General features: G+C 43.3%; 1 long non-coding RNA gene and 1 pseudogene across 1 annotated transcript; both read right to left on the bottom strand.

The window, feature by feature from the left end:
- LOC131895619 (carcinoembryonic antigen-related cell adhesion molecule 1-like) overlaps positions 1-27,731 on the bottom strand; it is a 156,263-nt pseudogene that overhangs the window by 56,410 nt on the left and 72,122 nt on the right.
- LOC131924979 (uncharacterized) lies at positions 10,335-26,391 on the bottom strand. The gene is made up of 3 exons (XR_009383117.1): positions 26,043-26,391; positions 14,473-14,745; positions 10,335-11,780 (listed from the first exon to the last, which is right to left on the bottom strand). It is a non-coding gene; the product is annotated as an uncharacterized LOC131924979 (long non-coding RNA).

Raw genomic sequence — 27,731 nt, 5'->3', positions numbered from 1 at the left:
AGTTCAAGACCAACCTGGTAAATGGAACCAGTTCCAGGACAGCCAGTACAGTACAGAGAAACCCTGTTTCAAAAACAATTTAAAACAAAAAAATTAGGACCACAAAAGTGGGGGAGAAGAGGTGGGGTGAGGAGCAAGGGACTTCTCGAGTGGAGAAGCTAACCAAGGTGGTGTTTTCGTGGTCCCTTGGATATGCCTCAGATTTTCTTTTGCCTTTAAATATTTGTGCTCAGGATTTGTTTATTAATAAACGGTAAAAGAAATCACTTATATCTGGCACTCAAAGTAGGGCATTGTTAGACTTTATGAGAGCCATTGTTAGTCCTGAGAAGGGGAGCCTGCACACTTCACTATTTCCTCATCCCCCTTCTAGGCTGTTTTCCTGCCTGAGGAGCTTTTTCCAACCAATCCAGGCTCCCAATCCAGGCAGCTCAGCTGGCCTTGAGACAGGCTCAGGGCTTGGAACTTTTGAGGCTGCTGTTTGTTGTGGTAGCACCCGCGTTACCACCACCTGATCACCATGTCTGAGTGAGGGGCTGTGAGAGACAAGAAACAGCGGGTCATTCGCCCCAGCACAATGGGGAATGCCATTTATTGAAAGAGGGAGGAAACCTTAAATACAGGCTTACAGCACAATGGAGGATCCCCTGAGGGCAGAAGTTCGCTACTGAATGTTCTACATTCTTGCATCTAAGCTGTTCACACCAAATGCAGGATACACAAACAAAGAACCTCCCGTGAGTGCTCAGGGAGAAGGAAACCGGCAGGGAATCAGCATAGGGAGGACATCTGGTCAAGGTCGGCAAGCAAGGAGGCAGCTACCAAAAATGGGGGGCCAGGGCCCTACAGCTGTTATCAAGCCCCTGGCTGCAGGAAGGAAAGCCACACCCCACAGCTACTGTAGTTGCCTCCAGCAAGGCCCTTGTACCATAGCTGTGCCTCTGTAGCCCAGCTGCTTTGCCGAACTTCCCCAAGGCAGTCACCAAGGGCACCAGCCAGAGCACAAGCACTCCTAGAGTGCCCAGTCACTGCAGCTTCTGCACCTGGAGCTCCCATAGCAATGCTGCCTTGGTGCTGCGCCTGCTCCACCTGCTGGTCAGACATGGTCACTACATCTGCACAACCCAATCTTCAGAGGATAGGCATCAGAACTGGAAAGACACCTGAGAACTTTTAAACAGTAAACTAGGCTATTAAATGAATTTATTAATTAAAATAAATAAATAAACAAATTTAAAAAAGAAAAAAGGGAAAGGATAATCTTAAAACCTTCCCTATGTTAAAAATGGGAATGATCACAATGCAGAGAACAAGGCCCTGTCTTCCTACTATGGACGGGATACATATGGTAAAATAAATGAGGAGATAAACAACTAAATAATGTCGGTCATATTATCAGTCTGGCAATTTGTATTTTATCCTTAAAAATTGCTTTGATATCAGTGCCAAATAGGAGAAATGGACTGATGAGAAACCAACCTTGAAAACACCATTCACAAAATACAAGCCTTAGAAAAGATTAGTACTGATAATATACAAGTCCTACAAATTATTACTAAAGAAGATAATAAACTTTTGATTGATAAGTTACAAGCATTGAAAGAAGTTATTAAAACAGATAATAAAAATACTCAGATACAGATAGAGGAGTTTAGATGAGAACCAACCTCATCATTACATTATGAAATTAGAGAGGAACTGTCTAAGATTATAAAAAAAACAAAAAACAAAAACAACCTTAATTTATCCAGTCACCACACAGGAACAATCACCAAATGACAGATAGCCTCAAAGCTGTGTCAGAGCTCATTGGAATCCTGTAGAAATGTTAGAGTTGACTTAAGGAAGCAATAGTCTCATATGATATGCATTCCCTTTTGTGAGGTAGATGTTAAATTCATGGGCAAATAGTAACAGAGTTGTCCCACAAGACTGAGAAGACTTAGTTACAGCAGTATTAGAGCCTGGTCCTCAATTATAGTGGAGGACTTGGTGGAAAGATGAGGCTAGGACTGTTGAATAAGGAAGTAGGACTAGAGGTATTGTAATTTCCCAAGTCCCATTTCTTGGAGAGGATGATTATGCTAATGTACAAAGACACTCTATATATGATGAACATACCTTGACTCTGTGCTGTACAACAGCTTTGAATGATTGGGACAGAGTTAAGAAAGTCAGAAAGAGAACTGAGTTACTTACTAAAGTTATACAGGGCCCAAAAGAAACATTCATAATTTTTTTTTTTTTTACAAAGATTGACTTCAGCTGTAAATAGAATTATACCAACTCCAGAAGCTAGACAAATACTAATTGAATATCTGGCTTTTGAAAATGTTAATTCATGGTGGCCCGGAAGGGTCAACCCGAGGCTGGAGCTTTCTCAGTGACCATGAGTTGTGTTGACCATGAATTTGCTTTGTGACTCTGCAGCACAGGAACTGAACTCTGCAACACACTCTCCCATGCTGGCTGATCCTCAGTAGACTGAGTGTGGGACCAGAAGTCTCAGGGCCCTTAGCGCCTCAGCCTCAGGTTGTAGGCTAGTCGTGTGATCACATGTCAGTCACATTGTTCCCTGCATGACCCCTTCAGGAATGGCATCCCTGTCCATGAAGGAAAGGCAGGTGTACTGGCAAAGGACGCAGCTCAGTGCCATCCGCTGAGGAGCTCGTTCAAGGCCAGCTGCCCCCAGCAGTGGATAAAATATTTTGACAAAAGAAGAGACTACTTAAAATTCAAGGAAAAGTTTGAAGCAGAATTCCAGCCTTCACAGTCTACTGAAAATTCCTAGGCTCTGCCTGGACTTTCACAAAGGTGGAAATGATTCTTCTGGACTTTCAGAAATGCTTTGCTGGTTCCAGGACAAAAGCACTCTGACCCACGATTACACATCAGCACTTGTTTTCTGTGAATAACAATTACTAAAAGGATCAAGTAGAAGAAGATCTCATCATTCAAACTGTGAAGGACTGAATGGTATTAAGTGTGCTTCTTTAATTTAGTGAGGGATCTATTTTAAGAAAAAAAAGTAAAGCTTATTATAAAAATAAAAAAAGAAAATGCTAATTCATAATGCAAAAGGGTAATTAGGCCTTTAAAGGCAAGATCAGCACCCATAGAGGAATGAATCCAAGATACATTGTAGCTGGAGAGTTTCTCTCCGGGTCCCACCAATCCCAGGCAGTCTGACAGTCCACTTATAAAATAACCACACAGACCCTTTTATTATTTAAACTGTTTGGCCTAATGTCTCAGGCTTCTAGCTATCTAGTTCTTACATCTTAAATTAATCCATTTCTACAAATCTATACCTTGCTATGTGGCTCGTGGCTTACCGGCATCTTCACATGCTACTTGTCATGGCGGAGCCTGGCAGTGTCTCCCTCTGCCTTCCTGTTCTGTCAGTTCTCCTCTCTGTTAGTCCAGCCTATACTTCCTGCCTGATTACTGGCCAATCAGTGTTTTATTTATTGACCAATCAGAGCAACACATTTGACATACAGACCATCCCACAGCAATACACTCAATACTGAATCTCATAATCATGACAACACTTGCATAGGAGAGGTGGTTTCCAAAGGCTTACAGAAAAATCAAAATGTCATATGTTTTAGTTGTGGTAAACAAGGTCACCCAAAAAGGGACTGTTGGCAGAGCATTCCTAAAACCATAGTTTGGTTTTTTTTTCCCTAGCAATAATGCAAACACAAGGCGCCAGCCTTCTGGAATATGCAGAATGTGTGGCAAAGGCTGACATTGGACTAAAGAATGAAGATCAACAAGGGCAGGTGAGACAACCCTTTGCCATCAAGATGACTCTTGGGGATGCCTCTCAGAGGTCCCCATGTGAAATTTGGTTCAACCATTTTCTGTTCCCATCAGGGAAACTCCTCCACACAGCAATTAAAGGACCTAATGCCTATTGTAAAAAAAAGAAAGAAAGAAAAGAAAAAAGAAAAAAGACTGCTCTGGAAGGCAGAACAGCTTTAGAAGATAAAGCAAAACTTTCAGGAGAAATCATAAAACAAATATTTTGACAAACTTCTATAAACAATCAAAGACCAAAGTTAACAATACAGATAAATGGCATTGAAAATGAAGGTCTTATGGACACTGGAGCAAACATAACTCTAATTGAGCTGAAATCTTGGCATTCAAATTGGCCTCTTTAGGAGGTAAACATACAGCTTCTAGGGATTATAACTTTATTTCAGGAGAAACAAAGCATGAGATGGGTCAAATGCTTAGGGCCAAAATGACAGTGAAGAAAATTAAATCCATATGTGGTTAATATAGCCATGAACTTATGTGGATGTGATTTATTACAGCAGTGAAAAACAGAGATCAACATTCCTCCAATCTCAAAAACAAACCATAAAGTAGAGAATGCTTTTGAGAGCAATATTAAAAGGTATTTTCTAGAGCAGTCACAGACTGTTCAAGTTGTACACAAACAGGGCAAAACAGCTGATGACCTCTTGAAGGCACCAACAACCCTACCTTTAAATGGCTGTCTGGGTGGAACAATGACCTTTGATATCAGAAAAATTACAAGGATCAGACTAGCTGGTACAGGAGCAGCTGAATGCTCAACATACTGAAGAATCAACCAGTCTTTGGAATTCTCCTATATTTGTCATTAAAAACAAATCTGGAAAATGGAGAATGGTAACAGATCTAAGAGTCATAAATAAAATAATTCAGCCAGTGGACTCTCTACAACCTGGAAATACCCTGCCTTCTCATTATCTAAAGGTGGCCTATTATAGTGATTGATTTAAAAGACTGTTTTTTTTTTATTATAACTTTAAAAGAATGGGATAGAGAAAACTTTGCCTTCATGGTGCCTACTTATAATAATTCCCAGTCCATTTAAAGGTATCAATAGAAAGCTCTCCCACAATGGATGTTAAACAGCCCCACCTTGTGCCAATATTTTGTACAACAACCATTGAAAATAATTTGTAAACAGTTTCCTCAATCTATAATTTACCAGTATATTAATGATATTTTACTAGCTGATTCAAATGTAGATACTTTAGAAATGTTGAAGAAAGTGAAGAAAATATTGCCTTGCGGGGGATTACAAATGGCTCCTGAAAAAATATAAAGAGGAGATTCTATTAACTACAAGGATATAAGACAGGTTTACAAAAAAAATCAACTACAGAAAGTACAAATCAGGAGAAATCAACTTCAGACTCTTAATGACTTTCAAAAATTACTGGGAGACATTGACTGACTAGAGCCCACAACTAGATTAACAAAACAAGAACTAAGTAATTTATTTCAAACTTAACAAGGTGATGAGGGCTTAAAATAGTCCTAGAAACTTTTTAGCTGAAGCTGAGAGAGAACTGGTTCTGGTAGAGAAAAAAATTACAGATGCCCATGTGTATTGCTTGGATCCAGACTTGACTGTATCCTGGTCATTCTACCTCCTACTCATTCTCCTACTGGAATTCTTGTGTAGGGAGAAGCTAACATTCTGGAATGGATAGTTTTGCCACACAGAGAAAAAAAAAACTATGTAGAACAGGGTTCTAAATTGATTCTAAAAGGAAAATTGAGGCTTTGTCAATTAATGAGAATGAATATAGCAGAAATTGTAGTACCTTTTACTAATGCTGAAATTTCCTCTTTATGGGTAGAAAATAAACATTGACAAAGAGCTTGCAGTAATTTTTGGGAGACATTAACAACAAATATGCCAAAAGCAACAGGCTTCAATTTATAAAAAGAACTAGTTGTATTCTTCCTCCCATTGTATGAAGAACACCAATTTCTGAAGCCTCTACTTTCTACATTCTACACCAATGCAAATAAATCAAGAAAGGCAGGTTATTAATCAGGAAATTAAGTAAAGTGGATTTTGCTTTTGTTTCCACAGGAGAAGAAAACCTATGGATGCCATCAAAGCTGGTAAAGATTCCATTCAAACAAGAGAGACCTCTTGATTAAAATGACATCAAATGATACCCAACAAAGGGAAAACTTTGAGGTCAGGGCAGGGTTTTGCTTTTGCCTTTCCAGGAAAATAAAACCATCCAACTGAGGAATCTAAAGACTTTTGAACAAATGTAGCATCAAAAAAAGAGAACCACTCCCCAAAAACTATACCCCCCAGAAGGAGTAATCTGCCCTAGGGATATAGAATACTTCCAACAGGGTAAAATTTCATAAACCTTTCAAAATGTCTGTTTTTGCTGGACTCTACAGACAGGTTAAGCAGGTGATCTTTGTGTAGTCCAATTCAAAACTAAATTTGGCTTTGGAGTTGGAGTGTGCCTCTCCTTCTCTAAACCCAAGCATGCTTGTTAAAAGAAAATCCAGTCACTGTCTCCTATCAGAAGAACCACTTGGTATGGGACAGATGAAGACCAAAATCTAGGGACTACTATGGTCACTAATCTCATACCCCTCAGATTTATTCTGAAGCTTTAAAATTTTTCTTAAAGTGTGAATACTATCTCAAAATTTAAACTTTCTGTTTTGATATTAATGGTCTCATAGAGTACTAATTCTAACCTTAGGCTTAATGTACCTTCCTATGTGTGATTTCAGGCTGGAGTCTGAAGCAGATATTTAGGAATTAAGCCTGTATATCCCAGATATATTTAATAGATCATGCTCCTTTAACCTACCTAAGATTTACAGCATATGACATTTAATGTGTCTAAGTTTTCCACAGTGAACAATAAACATTAGTAGCAGAGGTCTCTGAAGTCTCCAAAAGCATGATGGGGTCCCACAAGGATGATTCTACCTGGATTGTGGTAATGCTGATAAACTGAAGAACATCACCCAAAGATTGGCTCTGGACTATATAGTGCTCAGGACAATTTCAAGGTGGCTAGCTGAGATAGTCTAGCACTTCCGATAAGCCTTACACTTTCTTATCACACAGAGATGGCAACAAATGATACAGCTACCTCTCCCAGGACTTGACCACTGTTTCAAGTTTATCAGGGTCTCCTAGAGACACCATTGCCCCCAATACAATAGGAAGCAATCTAGAAAAAATGACACCCACATTCACAAGAGGTGGGGTGCGTAGTTTTTGGTCCTTCACTGGGGGATGGATATTTGTCATTGCTAGGGGAGTTAGTTACAAGTTGTTATGTGTAATGGTCAGGGAAGAAGCTGAACAAAGGAGATTAGATTCGGGTATCTCATTCTGAGAAGAAAAAGGGGGGATATGGAGATGATAAGATAAAAGGGAAAATTATCGAATCTACTTTTAAACTTTAAAAAAAAACCACAAATAGCTGGGTGGTGGTGGCACACGCCTTTAATCTCAGCACTCAGGAGGCAGAGCCAGTGAGTGAGTTTGAGGCCAGCCTGGTCTACAGAGTGAGATCTAGGACAGGCACCAAAACTATACAGAGAAACCCTGCCTTGAAAAACAAAAACAAAAACAATAAAAAAAACGCCAAATACTAGTCTCAAATATTTTACATTGGTATGAATTTTTGTATATTGATACAAATTTAAGGTTATTGTTGTTAGAACATACTGTACATGCATTTATGCTCTTGTTTAAGGTATTGTACCTTTGCAATTCCTTTTACAATGTAATGTAATGTAAATTTCTAGTCCTTGAAAGTTATCTGTGCAAACTATTTAACATAATTAAGAAATACAGGTTAATAGCCACCTATAACTACCAAAGTTGCAGTCATATTAGTTAGGTTTTCAAGATCATATAGAGATATAATGTAGAGAGATATGTAATATTCAAATATTTGAAAGGCCTACAGAATATGACATTTAAAATGTTTTAATGACTTTGGCTGTTTATGACATGAGACACATATGCTCCTAGCAGCACCAATCTACTTTAAAAAAAAGGATGATGGGCAAAAGAAACCTCATATGGAATTTGGTTTCTTTGTGGCAAAAGCCCATTTGGGCAAGTAAATGCCATTGCCTTGACTACTGACAGTATGCTGTCCAAACTGGACAAGCAGGACACAAAGAAAAGTGACTATTGAACTTTGCCAAGACAGATTAGGACAGTCCTTCAAAATTTTCCTGCTTCTGAGAAAAGTCTGTCAGATATTTTATGCTTGCAAGCCAAAGACAAATGCTCCAATGTTGCAGAGGAACCTTGGGTAACTGTCCAGACAGACAGCTCTTTCTGTCACTTCTCATATTTTTTGGAAGTCGCTTGCTCTGCACATCCTCCTTACTCAGCTAATATTCTATCCTTCTCAGGTCTTTGATGGGGTTGTAGACTAGACAGTTACAGTTTCGGCTTTCCTAAATCTTGGTGAAAGTTATATTATGTACAAAACTTTGGACTCTTCAGGAGAAGACAACTAATGGAATAATCTCTATAAATTTGCCAATCCCTTGTGGATGGCATATTGAGAATGTATTTCTTACCTGATAATTGTTCTTGTTGTATGTAGCTTCATTTTTGTTAAGTTATTACCTTTCCTTCCTATTTGGACAATACTTAATAATAATTCTTATTGTATATAGTTTTACTACATTAGGCTTAGAACCTCTCCTTCTTCATTAGACAAAAAGGGGGAAATGTTACTGGAATTCTATCACTGCTCCATTATCCAATTGAAAGGAGCTTTTTAATCTGAGAGGCGGGATTTATATTAAGGATGGACAAGAACAGGAAGAGGAGTCAGGGTGAGAAGGAGCTCAGGCCTTTTCCAGCCAGGAAGTGTTTCAAAGTCACGTGCATTAGCCTCTGGTTTTCTTTTTCCTTAATATTTGTGCACAAGATTTGTTTATTAATAAATGGTAAAAAATCATTTACAGAGCCAGCCTGGGCTCCATAAGATTCTATCTCAAAATGAAAACAAAACAAATTTTGGTTGTTAGCATTTTGTAGATGTAACAGTCTTATTAAATAAGAAACACAGAGCCAATGCAAAGATGAAAACCCAAGAGATCAGAGCGATAGCTAAGAGCTAAAAACCTTACCCTTCACTGCTGCTGCTATCTTTCTTCGCAAGAGACCTACTTCCTGTCTGTCTTTTTTATAGACTTTCTATTCTGCCTTCTCATTGGTTGTAAATCCAACCACATGACCTCCTTGTCACTGCCTGTCTGTACAGACCTCCAGATCTTCTATGGTTGGTATTGAGATTAAAGGCATTTGTCCCCATGCTGGCTGTATCCTTGAACACACAGAGAACGGCCTAGCTCTGCCTCCCAAGAGCTGGGATTAAAGGTGTGCACCACCACTGCCCAGTTTCTGCTATGGCTTGCTGTTAGCTCTGACCCCCAGGCAACTTTATTTATTAACATACAAATAAAATCACATTTCAGTACAATTAAAATATCACCATATTGCATTTCCACTGTTCAGTTCAATAGTGATCACGTAGTTCAGTCCAGTAGTGATCATGTAGTCCAGTAGTGATCACGTAGTCCAGTATTGATCATGTAGTTCAGTAGTGATCATATAGTTCAGTTCAGTAGTGATCATGTAGTTCAGTCAGTAGTGATCGTGTAGTTCAGTAGTGATCATGTAGTTCAGTCCAGTAGTGATCATGTAGTTCAGTAGTGATCATGTAGTTCAGCAGTGATCATGCTGTTGGCAGCAGATCTCCAGACCACACTGACACTCTCAAGGTTGATGCTTTGTACTTTGTAGGCAAGGAGCTAGCAGCTGTGTGAAACAGCATGATTGCCCCTGAACCCCATGCGATGCATCTGTACCAAAGTCCGCTTGCTCTGGAGACTCCTTCCTGGTCACCATGATCACTATGCCCTTCATGACAGCAGTGTGTCCATCAACCGATGAAGAAGTGTGCAGTGTGCAGTGCCGTACTAAGGGGCCATTATCAACAAAACCTGCCCTTCTCAGGACCCTGTGTAAAGCAGAGTCGGCAGAGTCAGGAAGACAAAGAGCACAGGTGTCCTCCCTGTGTGGAATTTAGGCAGAAGGGACATGAAAGTAGAGGACTGAGGGAAGGTGGAAGGGAACATAAGTCATAAACCTGAACGAGGGCCTCTGGGCTGGAGCTCAGCTGAAACAGTGTTGCCTAGCATGCTCCCATGCGCAGGGCCACATAAATGGTGGCACCCACCAGTAACCCAGGACTCAGGAAGAGGGGTCAGAGGGATCTGAAGTTCAAGGTCACTTTCAGCTACACAGAGGGTTCAAGGCTATCCTGAGCTAGAAGACTCTGCCTCAAAAAAACAATATTTGAACAACATAAATCATGTGCACTTATTAAAAGATTACAATGAAACTCATTATTTTGTTTTAATTACTTAATATACAGTAGATTAAGAAGAGGAGGAGGAGGAAGATGAGGAGAAGGAATAAGAAGGAGAGGGAGAGGGAGAGGAATAATGATGATGATGATGATGATGATGATGATGATGATTACTGGGGGCCATCAAGATGACTCGGGGGTAAAGATACCTGCCACCAAAACTAACACCTGAGTTTGATTCCCAGGACCCACGTGCTGGAAGTAGAGAGTTAACAACCTCTGAGTTTCAGGCATGTGCCTTGACACACACATGAAGACCCATGCACATCAAATAAATTAAAATATTTTCAAAGGACTTAAATCTATGCATAATCAGTCTGAGCATTCATCTGGCTCACAGTCCTGACTAGGACATGTGGATTTGTTTGATGTTGAGGCCACCTGTGCTGTCACGTGGTTGCTAAATATTGCACACAATATTTAGAGGCATCTTAAGTGACAGGGAAGAGGGCCATCCTCTACTCAGCCTTCAAGGACTGGATTAGAAGATGAAGCTTCCATTGGTGCCATCTGTAGATGTAAATGGTCATATTAAATAAGAAACAGAGCTAAATGCAGAGTTAAAACTCAAGAGGTCAGAGCACTAACGAATAGCCTTTAGCTTACCAGCTGCTGCCGTTCTTCCCCTCAGAAAGAGACCTACTTCCTGTGTGTCTGTCTTTTTATTGACTGTCTGTTCTGCCTTCTCATTGGTTGTAAACCCAACCACATGACCTCCTCATCACTGCCTGTCTGTACAGACCTCCAAGTCTTCTATGGTTGGTATTGAGATTAAAGACATGTGTCTCCATGCTGGTGGTGTCCTTGAACACACAGATATTTGCCTGTCATGTGATGGGGATTAAGGGCATGTGCTACTACTGCCAGATTTCTGCTATGGCTTGCTATTAGCTCTGACCCACAGGCAACTTTATTTATTAACATATAAATAAAATCACATTTCAGCACAAATAAAATATCACCACAGCCATCTTAACCCCATAGCAATTATTTAATTAAAAGAAACAGAGAGCTATTTTATAAAGGAGGGACCTGACTGTTCAAACTCTCATAATGTATGAACAAGAATTTTCACAAACATCAATGGGAAGCATATCCTCCTTCATGAGATTTCTGGACAGGAGATTTGAAGAGGCTCCTAGTGTGGAATCTACACAAATACCCTGAGTCAGGGGTCACTGTGGGTGATCTGGGTAGGAGGAAGATTCAGATCTCCTCTTAAAAACCCTACCTTAAAACCAAACATTCAATCTTACAGAGTCCCATTAATTCTGTGGGCCCTGTGAGCTGGCTGAGATCTCTGAGGGTGAAGGACTCTCAGCTGGTCCCCTCTACTGTTTATCCACAGAGCAGGGGACTCCACCCTCCATCCAAATCACTGACACCACAGTGAAAGAAATGGACTCTATGTTCCTGTTTTGCCTCTCAAAACACATGAAGATCTCTATCAGTTGGCTCTTCAATGGCAGAGTCTTGGGCTCTCAAACAGGATGAAGATGTCTCAGAACAACAGCACTCTCAGCATAGACCCTGTCAGGAGGCAGGATTTGGGAGACTATCAGTGTGAGGTCTCCAATCGAGTCAGTTCCAAGAGGAGTGATCCCATCCATCTGGACATAATACGTGAGTGTCCTCTCCTCAATCTTACTCCATAGTGTTGGGGATGGGGGCAATTTCTTCATCAACAGTGTGCAGAACAGGTAAAAGTCACAAGGAGAAAAACATGGCTCAAGATATAAATACAGCAGCTTGGTGATGGATGCATGTTAATCTCATGATAAAACACCAAGCAAATTGAGCACAGTGCTGCATGCCTTTAACCCCAGCACACTAGAGGCAGAGACAGAAAAATCTCTATGAGTCTCAACCACACTAGTCTTTGTTTATCAGAACTGACCACTGTATTCTGAACACTGACATTCACACCTATCAGGATGATTCTCCAAGTCAAACTCAAACTAGGGAGAGTAAATCACAGCCTCATTACATAGGACCCTGAAAAATCTGCAAATAAACCCCAGGGCTCTGGGACAATGATTTGCTCACAGGTATCTGAGCCTACCCTAGGCAGCGGGGTTTAAACCAAAATCAAAGTACTCCTCCTCACAAAGCCTTACTACTACTGGGCAGGAAGACAGAGCAACAAGGACATCTAGAAGGTGGGCTCAGGGGTTGACAAGCACTTCAGAATAAACAGAGCAGGGAAAGGTCAGAAAATGAAGGCACAGAGTCTTTATAGGAGGAGGTCAGACAAGACATGTCTACACTCACCAAAGATTTGGAGTGTTCAGGGATCTGAGGGTAGTGAGGGGTGAGCTGTGTAGACACCAAGAAGAAAGTTTCATACAGTGGAAAGATTCAGGGGTACTGATGATGGTGGTGGTGGTGCTGGCCTCGCCCCAACAGGACAAACACACCAAGGCTGAGAGTTGAAAACACTCAGGTTTCCTATTTCTACCATGCAAAGGTCCTAATATTGACAGATTTTTTTTCTCTTCCCTCTTAGCCTCTACCACCACTGTTCAAGTCACTGTTGAAGCAGTTCCACTACACAGTGCTGAAGGGAAGAACGTTTTTCTACGTGTACACAATATGCCTGGGACAGTCCTTTTGTTTTACTGGTACAAGGGAGAAACTGTGGTTCAGAGGAATGAAATTGCATGATTTATAATGTCCAAAAATATGATTGAAACACAGCCTGCATCCAGCAGCAGAGAGACAGTATACCACAACGGATCCTTGTTCTTCTAGAATGTCACTCAGAAAGATATGGGAACCTACATGTTATTTATTGTAATGGAAAAGTGGAAAATCAAAAGTGCATCTGGGCAGTTCACTGCATACTCTAAGTAGTTCTCTGTAACCTCTGGTAGTGAATTCCACACTGTCACCCTTGGGAAAGGAGCATAAATGTTTTGCAAATGGAAATCTTTAGTAGGCAAAGTCCTTTGGAGAATTCCATCTATTTGGAAGGACCTATGGAAACAATACTGCAGCCCTCTGTGCTGATCCTAGGTAGGCCTGGGCTTCAGGTCTCTCTAACTATCACTATGATGATGATGATGATGATGATGATGATGATGATGATGATGATGATTAAGATTATTTTTGGTATTTTGAGACAGGATTTCTCTGTGTAGCTTTAGAGCTTGTCCTGGAACTGACTTCTAAAGAGCAGGATGGCCTCAAACTCACAGAGATCTTTCTGCCTCTGCCTCCTGAGTGCTGGGATGAAAGGTATGTGCCACCACTGCCTGGCTCTATGCTTATTTTTATGGTAATGCATAGTTATTATGTATTTAGTTGATATCCCCAGTGGGGGGTTGGGTCTTCTCTGAAGAGAAACAGGAGAAGTGGACCTGGGGGAGAGGGGATATGTGAGGGAGGGACTGGGAGGAGTGGAGGGAGGGGACACTGTGATCAAGATGTATTGTATGAAAGAATCGAAAGAGAAAGTTATATGATGAAGGCACAACTACACCAGACAAGTTAGATTGTCCCTCCAGACTTCATTCTCACTTTATCCATAAATCAAAGCAGGTGCAATGAAAATTCATCTCTAAAGTGATCTCTAAACCCTTGTTACTTGAGTGTGATCCACCAACCAGCAGTGATGCATTACCAGATCTTAACAGCACTGGGGTTGTGTGGTGGTTCAGGGCCAGCCTAGGCAACACAGCAAGACCAGAGTAGCAAAGAGTCCAGGCATGTTGGGAGGGAGGGGAGATGGATGGATGGATTGATGGATGGATGGATCCCTGGAGGGTGGCAGAGGTAGGGCAGAGCATCAAAGAGAGACCAGGCATGTTGTGAGGGAGGGAAAAGGGGAGGGAGGGAGGTGAGGAGGGAGGGATGTAAGTAGGGGGAGACTAGAGCATCAAAGAAAACCAGGTATGTTTGGATGGAGGGAGGGAGGGGAAGGGAGAAAAGGGGAAAAGGGAGGTAGGAGGAGTAGGGAGGAGGAGGGAGAGAGAGGGAAGTGGAAGGAGGCGGAGGGAGGGGGCCGGAGACTTTCAGGTCCCACTAGAAATGTCAGAATCTGTATTGAAACAGTAACCTTGTGTGGTTATTGTGTGGTTTGTAAGCACATTAAACTTTGACACACTCTTCTCTATAGCGTCTTTCAATTCTAAATCCATGTGTGTGGTGATATATTGTGTACCCTAATAAAATGTGCTTGGTGATCAGAGAAGCAGAGCAAGCCACAGCCACCACCTCTTACCTCACCAATTCCTCAGCCTGAAAGAGCCTCACTCTGCTGACTCTGAAGGCTGGGACTGCAGGGTTGTGTCCTTTGGGGACTCTCCTCCCCTTTCCCTCCTAGTGAGGGGCAGGAGACTGGGAATACATGAGCAGCAGCTAATGGGACAGGTCCCATTGCTGTGTTTTTACTTCGGAAGACCGTTGCTGTTGCTGGTGGAGATGGGAGAACTGAAGTTAGGGATTTGTGTTGCTGGACATTGTTCTCCAAGAAATAATGTGAAGCTCTATCCACCTGAAAAGTATGATCGTACAGTCAGTCTCAAGACAGAGAGATACAGAGACAGAGACAGACAGACAGACAGACAGAAAATGGGTGCATCTCAAAAGACAACTTGCAGAAGGGGTCTCTCCTTTCACTTCAGGGTTTGGGGAATGAACTCGGGTGTCAGATTTGTAAACTGCACTTTACACACTAAACCATCTCATCTGCTTTAATCCTGGTTTGTGTGTGTGTGTGTGTGTGTATGTGTGTGTGTGTGTGTTGGTGTGAACCCGCTCTCATGTAGCCCAGGGAGTCCCCATGTTCTCCAGGGACCAAGTGCTGTGACTGCAGGTGTGCTCCACTGTGATTCTGTGGATCAAACCTACGCCAGGGACAGCCAGGCAAGCACTCTAGCAATAGGACAACATTTCCAGCCTTTAAATTCTCTAAGTGACCATCTCAATTGCTAAGAAGAATGTAAGTTACTATGTGGCAGGAGCCTTCTGGAAAGGAACAGAGACACACAATAGTCCCCTCTTTTAGAGTCAACCCACATGGTCTGTTTATCCTGCACAGGTGGGAGACCCAGCTTTTCATAGACAACCAAGAATAGGGTCTGCTAAAGGGGAGTGTGCAGCACCACATCCCACTTCTAGGGTGACCCTGAAACCCAGAAGCCATCTGCTCCCTCAGGCCCAGGCGGCATCTGTCCCATTGTGGCTGCCACACCCTCCTGATCTTCCAGGTGAGAGTGCTACTTCAAGTCCTTGGGAAGAACTTGCTCCCACTATTTAAGATACTGTCTAGAATGTTCCACAGCATCCCCTTTAAGGCCCATGTACATAGATCTGAAGTGACTGAGCCCAGCTTCACAATTACAGACAGAGGAACTGGGCTCTGAGTGTCTAGCCATTGTGCCTAGACCATTGCCCCTTCAAGTGAATCTGGGTCCTGCCTTGGTTCCCCATCACCAGGTCATGCCATCACACCTTCCACTTGAGGCCCTTGTGGGCCAGGACTGTACCAGGAATTTCAATTCCAGTCCTGTCTGTGAACTGAGATTGGGGCTGTAAAAGCAGCCACACTTGTCTTAGGGATGACAGGGTCACATGATCTCAAAAAAGGAGCATGTCTGCCTGCTGGGGACCAGACTCAGCAGTTTCAAGGATCTCTAAGGGCAGGAATGTCTGGCAGGCACAAGAAAAGACTCGGACACCCAAGTTGGCGCAAGCTGACGAGTCTTGTCAGATCTGGAGACATGCATCTTCTCTGCCTTCTCTCGATCTGACTCAACCCCAGTCTTTTATTGTAATAATACAAGGAAAAGGGGATGAGAAAATTCAAGAGGTAGTTGGGTTCTTCACAATAGTTTCAAAAGTTCTTTTTGGAAATCAGCAAAGTGTACCCCATGCCCCTTGATTGCACATAGACGTTCCCAGGAAGAAAGCCAAAGCATACCAGATTATTCTTTTGCAGGTTAATAATTATCAGAACATCTGAGGTTATCACCCCAGAGGCCATCCACCTGTGGTTTCTCAGAAAGCACAGAAATACAAAGTACCAAAGTTTAAAGTACCAGACTGCCAGCTTCCTCTCAGCCTAAGTCCGTCTTCATCTCACTGTCATTTCATCAAGTTGTCTTCTAACTAGTTCTGGACAACTCTTGTCTTCTATCCTATCTGTGTGTCACTCCATCTACAGTTTTCTGCCACCAGCCTTCTGGGTTTTTCCCATGACCTGCATAACAGCTTTAACTCCTGCCACTGTCACAATCTCAATATCATTTCTAATTTCATGGAAACCACTGCAGGAGAGAGAAAGAAAGTCATAAAGAACAAATAGAGTAGGAGGATCACAAGAACCAGTAACATTTGGATGAATGACAACATGACAAGCATACACCATAAAGTCTGCCCTCAGGACACAAAGGTTGTTTTCTCCTTGGCCCACAGAAGGCAGGTTTAATAGAATATTCAGCAGGGCAGGCCCTGGAGGGATCAATGTCCTCATTCTTGTGTACCTCCAGCACAGATTCCACTGGCAACACATCAGGGTTTTCATATTCTGTCTCCGGCATCTGCCCTCTAGAGCAGTAGTTCTCAACCTTCCTAAGGCTGTGAACTTATAATACAGTTCCTCATGATGCGGTGACCCCCCCCCCCAGCTATAGAATTATTTTCATATAATTATGAAATATTTCATTGAATTATGATTACTTCTGTTATGAATCATAATGTAAATATCTGATATGCAGGATATCTGATACTGTGAATGGGTAGTTCATAACCCCTTTCAATAGGGTCGAGACCCACAGATTGAGAACTGATGCTCTAGTAGATACTTCATGTCAGAGAGCAAATCAGTCAGGCTCGTAGACATGGGAAGCCTGGCACTGGGCAAAAAGCACCTTCAGAGGATAAAATAAAACATTTCAGAGGCAGGGGCTAAGCTGGAGTGTGCTGGAGGGTGAGTAATGGGAAGAAATGGAGAGAAGCATCATGATGTGAAGGGAGTACCCACAGGAGACTGGAAGGGTCACAGTTGGGTTCAAATGTTGTCGGTGGTTATGTCAAGAGGAGCTGCAGTCAGCAATTAAGCTTATGAAGTTCAATTCACCAAATAGCAAAGCTAAATGCTGGAGAGGCAAAGCCCTGCCCACCTGGGGTAAATAGTCTCCAGAATGCCCCCTTGCTGCTGCTGCTGTGTGTGACACGGTATGATTACTATGTGAAAGGATCCCACCTTATCTATTACAGTGTGATTGTTTCTTGGGAAAATCCCACTCCTCACTGGGCAACTTACTTATAGATCATAATGAAGATGATTTTTATAAGAACAATGCTGCTTAGTTAGATCAATGATTTGACTGAACGTTCTGAGCCAGTCTGAAAGATACAGGTGACTAAGACAGGTAGTGAAGATGATTAGGGAAATAGTTTGGGTTATTCTGCCAATTGATCCAATACGAGACACAAAAAGAAAAATAAATAGGCTAGAAAAAAAAGTCACTTTCCCCTTGGTTTTTGTGGGATTTGCAGAGGATGGAAATTGAAAACAAGGAAGTCTCATGCATTACAGGCCCATGGATCCTGCGTGTGGAAAAACAGGCTGAGGGTTAAAGAAAGCAGTGATGTCCCTACACCCAAGGTTAGGCCTGAGTTCCTCTGTCATGTAGCTTACAGAATTAATCTCAGGCCCTGGTACATACCTTGAAAAAGCAAAGTTGTAAAAGGAAATTGAATGGCCCTGTTGTACGTAAACAAAAACAGACAATTAGCTGAACACTGGAATGAAGTTTGGTAGGTATCTGCTACACTGAAATCTGTGAAGAGAAATAGAAAACACTACATTCTCACAGAAGCAAACGAGACCTCAATGGCCAAAGTGACCCTGAGCAGAAAGGAATGCTGGATGAATCACCACGCTCCATGCCAAATATCCCTAAGAGCAAACCTAACAACACGGTATGGTTACTGGTAAGACATAGACATTCAAACCAGTGCAACAGAACACAGGACCTAGAGATAAACTGAGCAGCCACAGCCGATCTGTGACCAAAAATACATTGCCAAAAAAATACATCCGAGTAAAGACAGCCTCTTTGACCAATGTTCATGGGGAAACTGAATAGAAGAACAGAACTAGGTCCCTATTTGTCATTTGCCCAAAAATCCATGTGAGACCTGAAACTTGGAAACTTCTGAAGGAAGAAACTTTCAAGAACCTGCACCAGCAAGGACTTTCTGGAATGGATTCCACTGCCTCAGAAATCACAACAAGAATTGGCAGATGAAGCTGGGCAGTGGTGGCACATGCCTTTAATTCCAACACTGAGGAGGCAGAGGCTGGAGCATAGCTGTGAGTTGGAGGCCAGTCTGATATACAGAGTGAATTCAGGACAGCCAGAGAAATCCTGTCTAGAGAAACCAAAAAAGAAAGAAAGAAAAGAATTGGCAGATGGGATTACATAAAACTGAGAAGTTTCTGCACAGCAAAGGAAACAACAGAGTGAAGATTCAGCCAGAATAGGCGGTAAGGTTGTCAGATACACTTCTGACAAGGAATTAACACGGAGTCTATAGAAAGAGTTCAAAAAGTGAATCAGATAGCAAGAGAGTCTCAAATCATCTGGGCAATAATAGGCAAATGTACGGAGCAGAATCCAGAAAAGAAGTGCAAATGGGGAGTAAATACATGAAAAATTCAGTGTTCTTATCCACCAGGGAAGTGTGAATCAAAAGTGTACATGACAACTGTCAGGTGATTCTCACATACCTCCAAGTTCACTGAGAAAGCCTGTGTCAAACACACACACACACACACACACACACACACACACACACACACACAAATAATAAACCAATATGAAGAACCTGCCCTCAATGCAGGAGACTCAGGGAGAAGACCTGTCCTCCACTTCCCAGGACCCTTCATTTTTGCTGTGCTCAGCTGACACACAGCTGCTTGTTAGGAGCTGCTACCTCCTCCTGGCCCCTTTTCTCCCTTTGAGACTCACCAGTTCTCAGCCTGCTCCCCACGAGGAACTCTCCAACCACCACACTGGCTGGGAGATCCAGGTGACTTTATTCTTAGGGACTCACCAGTGCCCTGTCAGCTGTCTAAGTGGGACCCTCTAGTTTTCCTACCCAGCCTGAGACCCAGGACCAGGTCACACTGCCAGAGAAACTTCTTCCAACTTTCTCAGCCAAGCTGATGCAGACCTTAGATTATAGCTGACAACCAGAACATCTGGAAGAGGCTGCAGCCCCAATACCAGACATAGAAAATCGACACCCTAACCTGCTGTGAATCAGCTCCCTCCTGAACACTGTAAATACCTCTGTCAAAAAGAAGAGGGCCTTAAACAAAACAGAAAAAAAAGTTCAACCAATAACCAACTCCAGATGCACAAATCCCAACTTCGAAATGAAAATAATACAAATAACCAAAGTAACACATCTCTACCAAAACAAAAAACAAAAAAAAAAAAAAGAAGAAGAAAGATACAAACCCCCAGTAACAGCCCCTATTGAAAATGACTTGGAAGAACTCTCGAAACAGTCAAAGACTAAAAGAAGAGTGAAATAACAAAGTCAATACAAGACATAAAAGTAGAGTTTAAGAAAACCTAAACAGAAATGGTGCTGGAAATGGAAAACTCAATAAACTGTTTAAAAAGCTCAGTGGAGTCAGGCATGATGGTGCACACTTTTGATCCCAAAAGTTGTCAGGCAGAGGCAGGAGGATCTCTGTGAGTTGCAGACCAGCCTGGTCTACATAGTAGGTTCCAGGACAGCCAGGGCTACACAGTGAGACCCTGTCTCCAAACAAAATGAAATGACACAAAACAAAATTCCTTGGAAAGCCTCACCAACATAATGGCCCAGGTAGAAAATAGAGAGCTGGGGATGGAAGACCAAGGAGAGAAACTGGATCATTAGGAAATGTCAGGAATTTAACCAAAAGTATGAACAGGACATGGGAGTTTGGGGATACGACAAAAACACCTAATGTCAGGGTTAGAGGATAGAAGAAAGAGAAGAACACCAAAGCAAAATACAACTGATCAAGAAAAAGAAAACAAAATCTAGTTTTAAAATGGGCAAATGCAGAGACCCACAGCCAAACACTAGGCAGAGCCAGAGGGGAGGAAGGATGTAGGAGCCAGAGGGGTCCAGGACACCATGAGAACAGGGCCCACAACTAAGCAGGGCTCATAAGGGCTCTAGAGACTGAAGAGACAAACGTGGACCCTGTGTGGGTCTGAGCTGGGTTCTCTGCATATGTTATGGTTGTGCAGCTTGGTGTTCTAGTGGGACTTCCAACAGTGGACATGGTGTGTGTGTGGGTTTCTCACTCTGTTGCCTGTGGTTGGGGCACTTTTCCTCCTACTGGGCTGCCATATCCAGCCATGATATGAGGGTTCATGCTCAGTCTTATTGTATCTTGTTAGGTCATGTTTGATGAATGTCCCTGGGAGGCCTGTGCTGTGGGATGGTCTGTATGTCAAGTGTGTTGCTGATTAGCCAATAAATAAATCACTGATTGACCAGTGGCCAGGCAGGAAGTATAGGCGGGACAAGGAGGAGAATAAAGCTGGGAAGTGGAAGGCTGAGTCAGAGAGACACTGCCAGCCGCCATGATGACAAACAGCATGTGAAGATGCCGGTAAGCCACGAGCCATGTGGCAAGGTATAGATGAATGGAAATGGATTAATTTAAGCTGTAAGAACAGTTAGCAAGAAGCCTGCCACGGCCATACAGTTTGTAACCAATATAAGTCTCTGTGTTTGCTTGGTTGGGTCTGAGCAGCTGTGGGACTGGCGGGTGACAAAGATTTGTCCTGATCGTGCGCCAGGCAGGAAAACTCTAGCTACAGGCCTGCTCCTTTTTTCCTTCCTCCTCCTCCTATTTTTTTTTTTTAGATTTATTTTATTTATTACGTACACAGGCCAGAAGAGGGCGCCAGATCTCATTACAGAATGTTGTGAACCAAGGTGAGTCCCAGGAATTGAACTCAGATCTTCTGGAAGAATAGTCAGTGCTCTTAACTGCTGAGCCATCTCTCCAGCTCCCTCCTTTCTTTTTAAAAAGGGAAACAAAGGTGGAGTTGATCTGAGGGAGAAGGGAGATATGGGGAAGAAGGGGTAGGCATGTAGGGAGGAGAAACTGAGCTTGGGGTGTAATGTATGAGAAAAGAATAAAAGTTTTCAAAAAAAAAGACAGCAAAAAAAAATTGTGGGCAAAAGTTTCAAACAGACATACCTCCAAAGAAGATCAAAAAATAGTGGATAAAAACACATAAATAAAAAGTTCAATATCATTAACCATTGTGGAAATACATATCAAAATCACAGTGACATCTCCACTGTCATACCAATTTTTAATAAAAGCTAGATAGATATTCAAAGGTTCCCTGGGCATCTTACAGACAGCTATAAAGGCCCACACAGCATCTGGAGCCTCCTTGCAACACCACACAGATGAGCTGCAGATCTCATAGTGAAGGCCAGATGGAGACATTGGGACACACAGAAGAATATTTCCCTCAGACACACAATCTCAAAGCCTGGTGTGCTTGTTATGTTTTTTCGACTTGACAAAAGCCAGGGTCATTTGGGAAGAGGGAACCACTAGGAAAACCAGGGAAGCACTAGGAAAACCAGGGAAGTTAATCTTGCTGGGTAGTTATAACCTGCTTTCTGCCCAGAAGGCTGGGAATGGAGATGTCCTGTAGCCCAGGTGATCTCTGCATGATTTGTAGGACCAGGCCATATCTGGCTCTCACAACCTCCAACAAGCAGGACCAGAATTGGTTAACAGTCTAGATGACCTCCTGCTATCTACATGGCCAGGGGCTCCCCAAGGCACCCATATATAGGACTGGAGATGGTTAATAACCTAGGTGACCTCTGTGCTCTCTGTACGACAGAGACCACACCAGATACTCTCCTAGGTCCTTAAGATAACACATGTGGCCTATCTACAGAGCCCAATTTCAGTTCCACAGAAGAACTGACATGTGGTTTGAGAAGAGTTTCTATGTAATCATGTCTCCTTGTGCACACAGAAACTTTTTTATCCCAATTGTACTGTATTTAAACAGTCTCAAATTCTGACTGGAGTCAGACTCCTGAAGTCTGAACCATCACAGACTCCTGAGTCCTGTTGAACAGGATTTTCTTCTTGCCTCTTTGGGCCAAGGCATCTGCAGAGATCCCTACTACCTGTAGACAAATCTGTGGAACATTTTCTTGATTTAAAATTGATGTGGAAGGGCTAAGCCCACTGTGAGGAATGCCACCCCCAAGCAGGTGGTCTTGAACTGGATAAAAAAAAGAAAGTTGAACAAGCCTTGGGAACAAGCCAGTAGGTAGCAGTCCTCCATGGCCTCTGTTTCAGTTCCTGATGTGACTTCCCATCACTGGACTCTATACTGTAAGACAAAAGAAACCCTCTCCTCCTCAAGTTACTTTGGTCATGGTGTTTCTCACAGCAATAGAAAGCTACCTGAGACACCTGATTCCAACCAGTCCCAACACCTAGAGGTTCCTCCCACAAGCCTACTCTAACATTCCATCTTCTTCCCATGTCTCTGAGGATGCTACTTTACCTCCTGACAGTCCCTTCCCTCCTGGTGTCACTCAGAGGGAAAGACAGGGTGGTCACAGAGGAATTACCTAGACAGATGACATCCCAGAAAGGTCAAGAGGACATGGGCAGACCACAGCCACAGCTCAAACCACACAGGAAGTTAGCGAGTTTCCCTGAGACTATTCATAGGATGATGAAATCCACGTCCTCTCTTTAGGACACACAGGTCAGCCCTTCCTGCACACCCAGGACATGAAACTTCTAATTCCTGGATCAGACACTTGATTGGTGACACCAGTGACAGTGGTTCCATCCCCTCCCCAGTCGTCATTCAGCTGGTTCCTTTCCAGCCCTCACAGACATCTCTGTCACCTTCCTGCTGGGAGTAAATCCCCCCTTCCCAGAGCAGTGAGAACAAAGGGCAGATGGGCTCAGTGTGTTTCTGTGTCACAAGAGGAAACCCACCATTGGGTTTAGGAAGCACAGGGTCTCTCTCTGGTGCTGACAGTGACAGGGACAGGACATGGCAGAGGTCAGTTCTTGGGTGACCTTTGTTCTCTCAGGCCAAGGGTTCCTGATTAGCTTTTCTACTCAAAGAATGTTCTAGAGGACCGGACCATAAATAGAGAAAGGGGGAGAGGAATGGAAGGCCCACATTGAGAGGGAAGAGGTGGGGCAGAGTCAGGGACACAGACCTTGCCCTCAGCTGAAGTGACCCTGGGAGATGCTGCCTCTTGCCAGGAAGCTCAGCTTCAAGGAAGGACAACAAAGCTGACACAAGAGCAGCAGGGCGTGGGAGCCATGCTGGAGTTGACACTCTTCTCCATAGACAGAGAGAATTGCAGATCCTTACAACTCCATCGTGCACAGATGTGTCCCTAGGCAGGGGCGCCTACTTGCAGGAGAGGGGACCATTTCCTGGGAGTGATGGGAAGAAGGAAGCACAGAGACTGGCTGGGTCTCCTAGGGAGGACAAGAGCCTGAGAGGGGACACAGGGCTTATAGTTGGAGCATCAAAGGAGACAACACAGAGGGACAGAGGTCAGCAACAAGCTCTCCCAGAAAAGGAATTGGTGTGGGCAGGGAGTGTCTTCATTTGCTCTCTTTTACTGTGATAAAGACCATAACCAAAAGCAACTTGGGGAGCAAAGGGTTTACTTGGCTTATATATCTCAAGTCACAGTCTATTGAGGGACGCTGAGGCAGGAGCTGAAGCAGAGACCACAGGGGAGTGCTGCTTACTAGCTCGCTCCTTATGTCTTACTCAGCCTCCTTATACAATCCAGGACCATGTGCCCTGGGGTGGCACCACCCTCAGTGAGCTGGGTCCTCCCTCCCACATCAACTGAAGTCAAGAAGATGCCCCCACAGACTGGCCTACAGGACAATCTTATAGAGGCATTTTCTTAGTTGTGATTTCCTCTTCCCAGATGAACCTAGTTCATGTCAGGTTGACAAAAGCAAAACAAACAAACAACAACGAAGAACTGACCAGTACAAGGAGGAGAAGCATAAGTGATCCCTTTCTAAGTTCATCACCACTGGCCTCTGTAGTCTGAAGACACAGTTCACAGCTGGGTCTGGGTAACTCTCCACATAAAAACAATGCAGGGCATTAAACATTGTCCTTGGCTACTAGCAATGCTCTGGACCACTCATTCATTCACCTACATGTGTCTGAACCTGGTCCAGGCAGCAGCTTCAGTGAAGATCAGACTAGTCTTCTCCTCACAATGCCAGAGTTCCAGGAGAAAGGAAGACAGGACAGGAAGGACATCTAGAGGGGGAGGTCAGAGGTTGATAAAGCCATGGTGGGAACAGCAGGGAAAGGTCAAAAGTGAAGACCTGGGGTCTAGATGAGAAGGTCAGGGAAGGTATCCCACAACTTACATACACCCTAAACCTTCTGAGTGTGAGCAGGGATCTGAAGATAGTGAGGTTATGAGCTATATGGACATCTAAGGAGAGAGTTCCATTCAGAAGAAATTATAAGACCAAAGGCACTGAGGGGATAGAGGCCATGGCACAGACTTCAACTTAGTAGCATGCAAATGCACACACACACACACACACACACACACACACACACACACCAAGGCAGAGTGATGAACATACCTGCTTAGAACCTGCAGCTCATCTTTCTGACAAATATAAAGGCCCTGATGTTGATGATTGTCTTAGTTAGGGTTTTTATTGCTGTGAAGAGACACTATGAGCATAGCAATTCTTACCAAGAAAAAGCACTTAGTTGGGGTGGTTTACATTTTTAGGGGTTTAATCTATTATCATCATTGTGGGACACAGTGAATGCAAGCAGACATGGTGCCAGAGAAGTAGAGGAGTGTCCTACATCATGACTTGCAGGCAACAAGATGTGGTCTGAGAACTGGGCATGGCTTAAGTATATATGAGACTCCCCAAAAGCCTGCCTCTACAGTGACACACTTCCTCCAACAAAGCCACACCTACTCCAACAAAGCCATGCCTCCTAATACTGCCATTCCCTATGAGCTTATGGGGACCAACTACACTCAAACTGTCACAATGGGTTTCTCTTTTTTCACTGTTAGTTTCACTTTAACAGACCTCTCCCACTGCTGCCCTGCTCCTTACTAATTAATGCCACTTATGTTGTCGAAGGGAAGAACATGCTTTTATTTGTCCACAGTCAGAGAGAGTTGTGTATGCGTTTTACTGGTACAAAGGGAAAATTCTAGGCATCAGACAAGAAATTTTATATTATTAAAAACCACTCATTCAGTTAAGCCAGCACCTGCACACAATGGGAGAGTAACAATATTCTGTAATGCATGCTGCTCCAGAATGTCATCCAGAGACCTGTGCAGTTCCATGTACACCACCAAGAATGACTATCTGTGACCTCTGGACACTGGGTGGGATTAATTACACCTCACACACAAGACTGACAGCTTGGACATTGCCCAATTCCTCCTTGCATTGTGATCCCATGTTGGGTTTTGAGCATTTAGTGTTGTGGTGGCTAAAGAAACTCCATTTTATGCTAGGCATCCATCTTGGTACCCAGTAGCCATTTGTCCCTGGAAGATAAGTTCCCGGGAACCCTGTCTCAGTGACCCCCTCCTCCCCAAAATGTATAGCTGTGACCATCTGCTTGTCATGACTAAATGATTTTAGGGCTTCTGTAACTTGTTTATGCAGACACTCAAAGATTGTTCTGGATCACCGTCACCACTTAACTTGAAAGAACACACCGCTGTTTGCTTGCTTGAGTAGATATTGCAGGTCTTCTTCTGGTTTTCATCTTTAAAATTTTTTCCCTGAACTCCCTTCTCACGGCAGCTCTAGTTTGGCTCAGAAATTTCTGTCCTTCTAGCAGCTAAGGAATAAATATTTTAATCATGATTAGACTTTTCCCAGGTGCCACAGACTCCAGACACTTAGGAGACAAACTGCAAAGATCAGAACCCCTATTAGAATCTATCCAGTGAGAGCAGGACCTGTGGAATGGTAACTCAGAAGGGAGACTATCTTCAGCCAGACCCTTGGGGTTCCTCCACCAGCATGGCCCTCAGAAAGATCCTGTGGGAGTCAGGCAGGGCCTTTCTGGGAGATCTACAATTTCACCACAGTAAGGCGAGAATCTGGAAGGTCTGGTTCCAGACCTCTGTTCCAGATTCAACTCCAGGTAACCATGGAGACCTTGTATCCAGGGCTAGAATTTGACTTCCTGTTAGAGATGACAGGAAACAACGCTTTACTGACTGTCCAAGACCCGTAGAGTGTGGAACCAGCTGTACACCGCCATGACACCTGCAGTTCATAGGTCACCCGGGCATCTCCTCCTGAGACTCAGTGGACAGGTGCCAGGATGTAAGCCAACTCTTCTGATGGGTTTAGGAGACTTCACAGGAAGTTCATGTTTATGGTCACGATATGGCCATAAACTCATGAAATCACAGCAGCACAAGACCTGTGTAAGCCTGGCCCATCAACAGCACACTGTGGACCAGATAGGGGCTCAAGAGGCCACACTCCTTCCTCAGAACCCATTGGTAATTAATGGCCACTGAGGGATGGGAAATTATTTTCTTCAGTGTAGCAGGAATCTTAGAAGGTCTTATTAATAAAAACAAACCTGAAGCCAGGTATTGGGGTGAATGCTGGAAGATCAAAGAAGCAGAACAAGCCACAGCCACTTCACCTCGACAATTCCTCACCTGATTCTGTTTCCTCAGACTAGAAGCTTCTGTGTCCTTATCCTAATGGATCTCAGCTGAACTGCAGCTCAAAAGCCTCAAAGCTTAACCAGCTCTAGTTCCAGGTTCTCACACCTTATATACATTTCTGCCATCACTTCCTGGGATTAAAGGCATAAATCACCATGCCTGGCTGTTTCCAGTGTGGCTTTGAACTCACAGAGATCCAGATGGATCTCTGCCTCTGAGATGCTAGGACTAAAGGCATGTGCTACCACTGCCTAACCTCTATGTTTAATATTATGTCTGTTCTGTTCTCTGACCCCCAGATAAGTTTATTGGGGTGCACAATATATCAACCACACTTCAGTGCTTAATGTAGTAGCTAAGCACCTCACCATTCCTGTTCATGTAAGAGACCCTAATTAACACAGTGTTGAACACACAGACAAAGATAGAGGCCCAGTGAGATGGCTTGCCTACTAAAAGCACTTGCTGCACAAGCCTGATTACCAGAGATTAACCTCCAGAATTTATGTAAGGATGGAAAGAAAGGACCAACTCCTGAAAGTTACCATCTGACCTCTGCATACTGTGGTGCACACCCACACTCATTTACACCCACTCACACTCCTGCAACCAGGCTCCCCATTAAAACTGTAGGGCCCTGGCCTCCGTTTTGGGTAGCTGTTGCCTTGCTTGCTGACCTTGACCAGATGTCCTCCCTATGCTGATCCCCTGCCA

This window comes from Peromyscus eremicus, chromosome 1, assembly GCF_949786415.1.
Source record: "Peromyscus eremicus chromosome 1, PerEre_H2_v1, whole genome shotgun sequence".
Classification (NCBI taxonomy): Eukaryota; Metazoa; Chordata; class Mammalia; order Rodentia; family Cricetidae; genus Peromyscus; species Peromyscus eremicus.
This window is presented reverse-complemented; position numbering and strand designations above follow the sequence as displayed.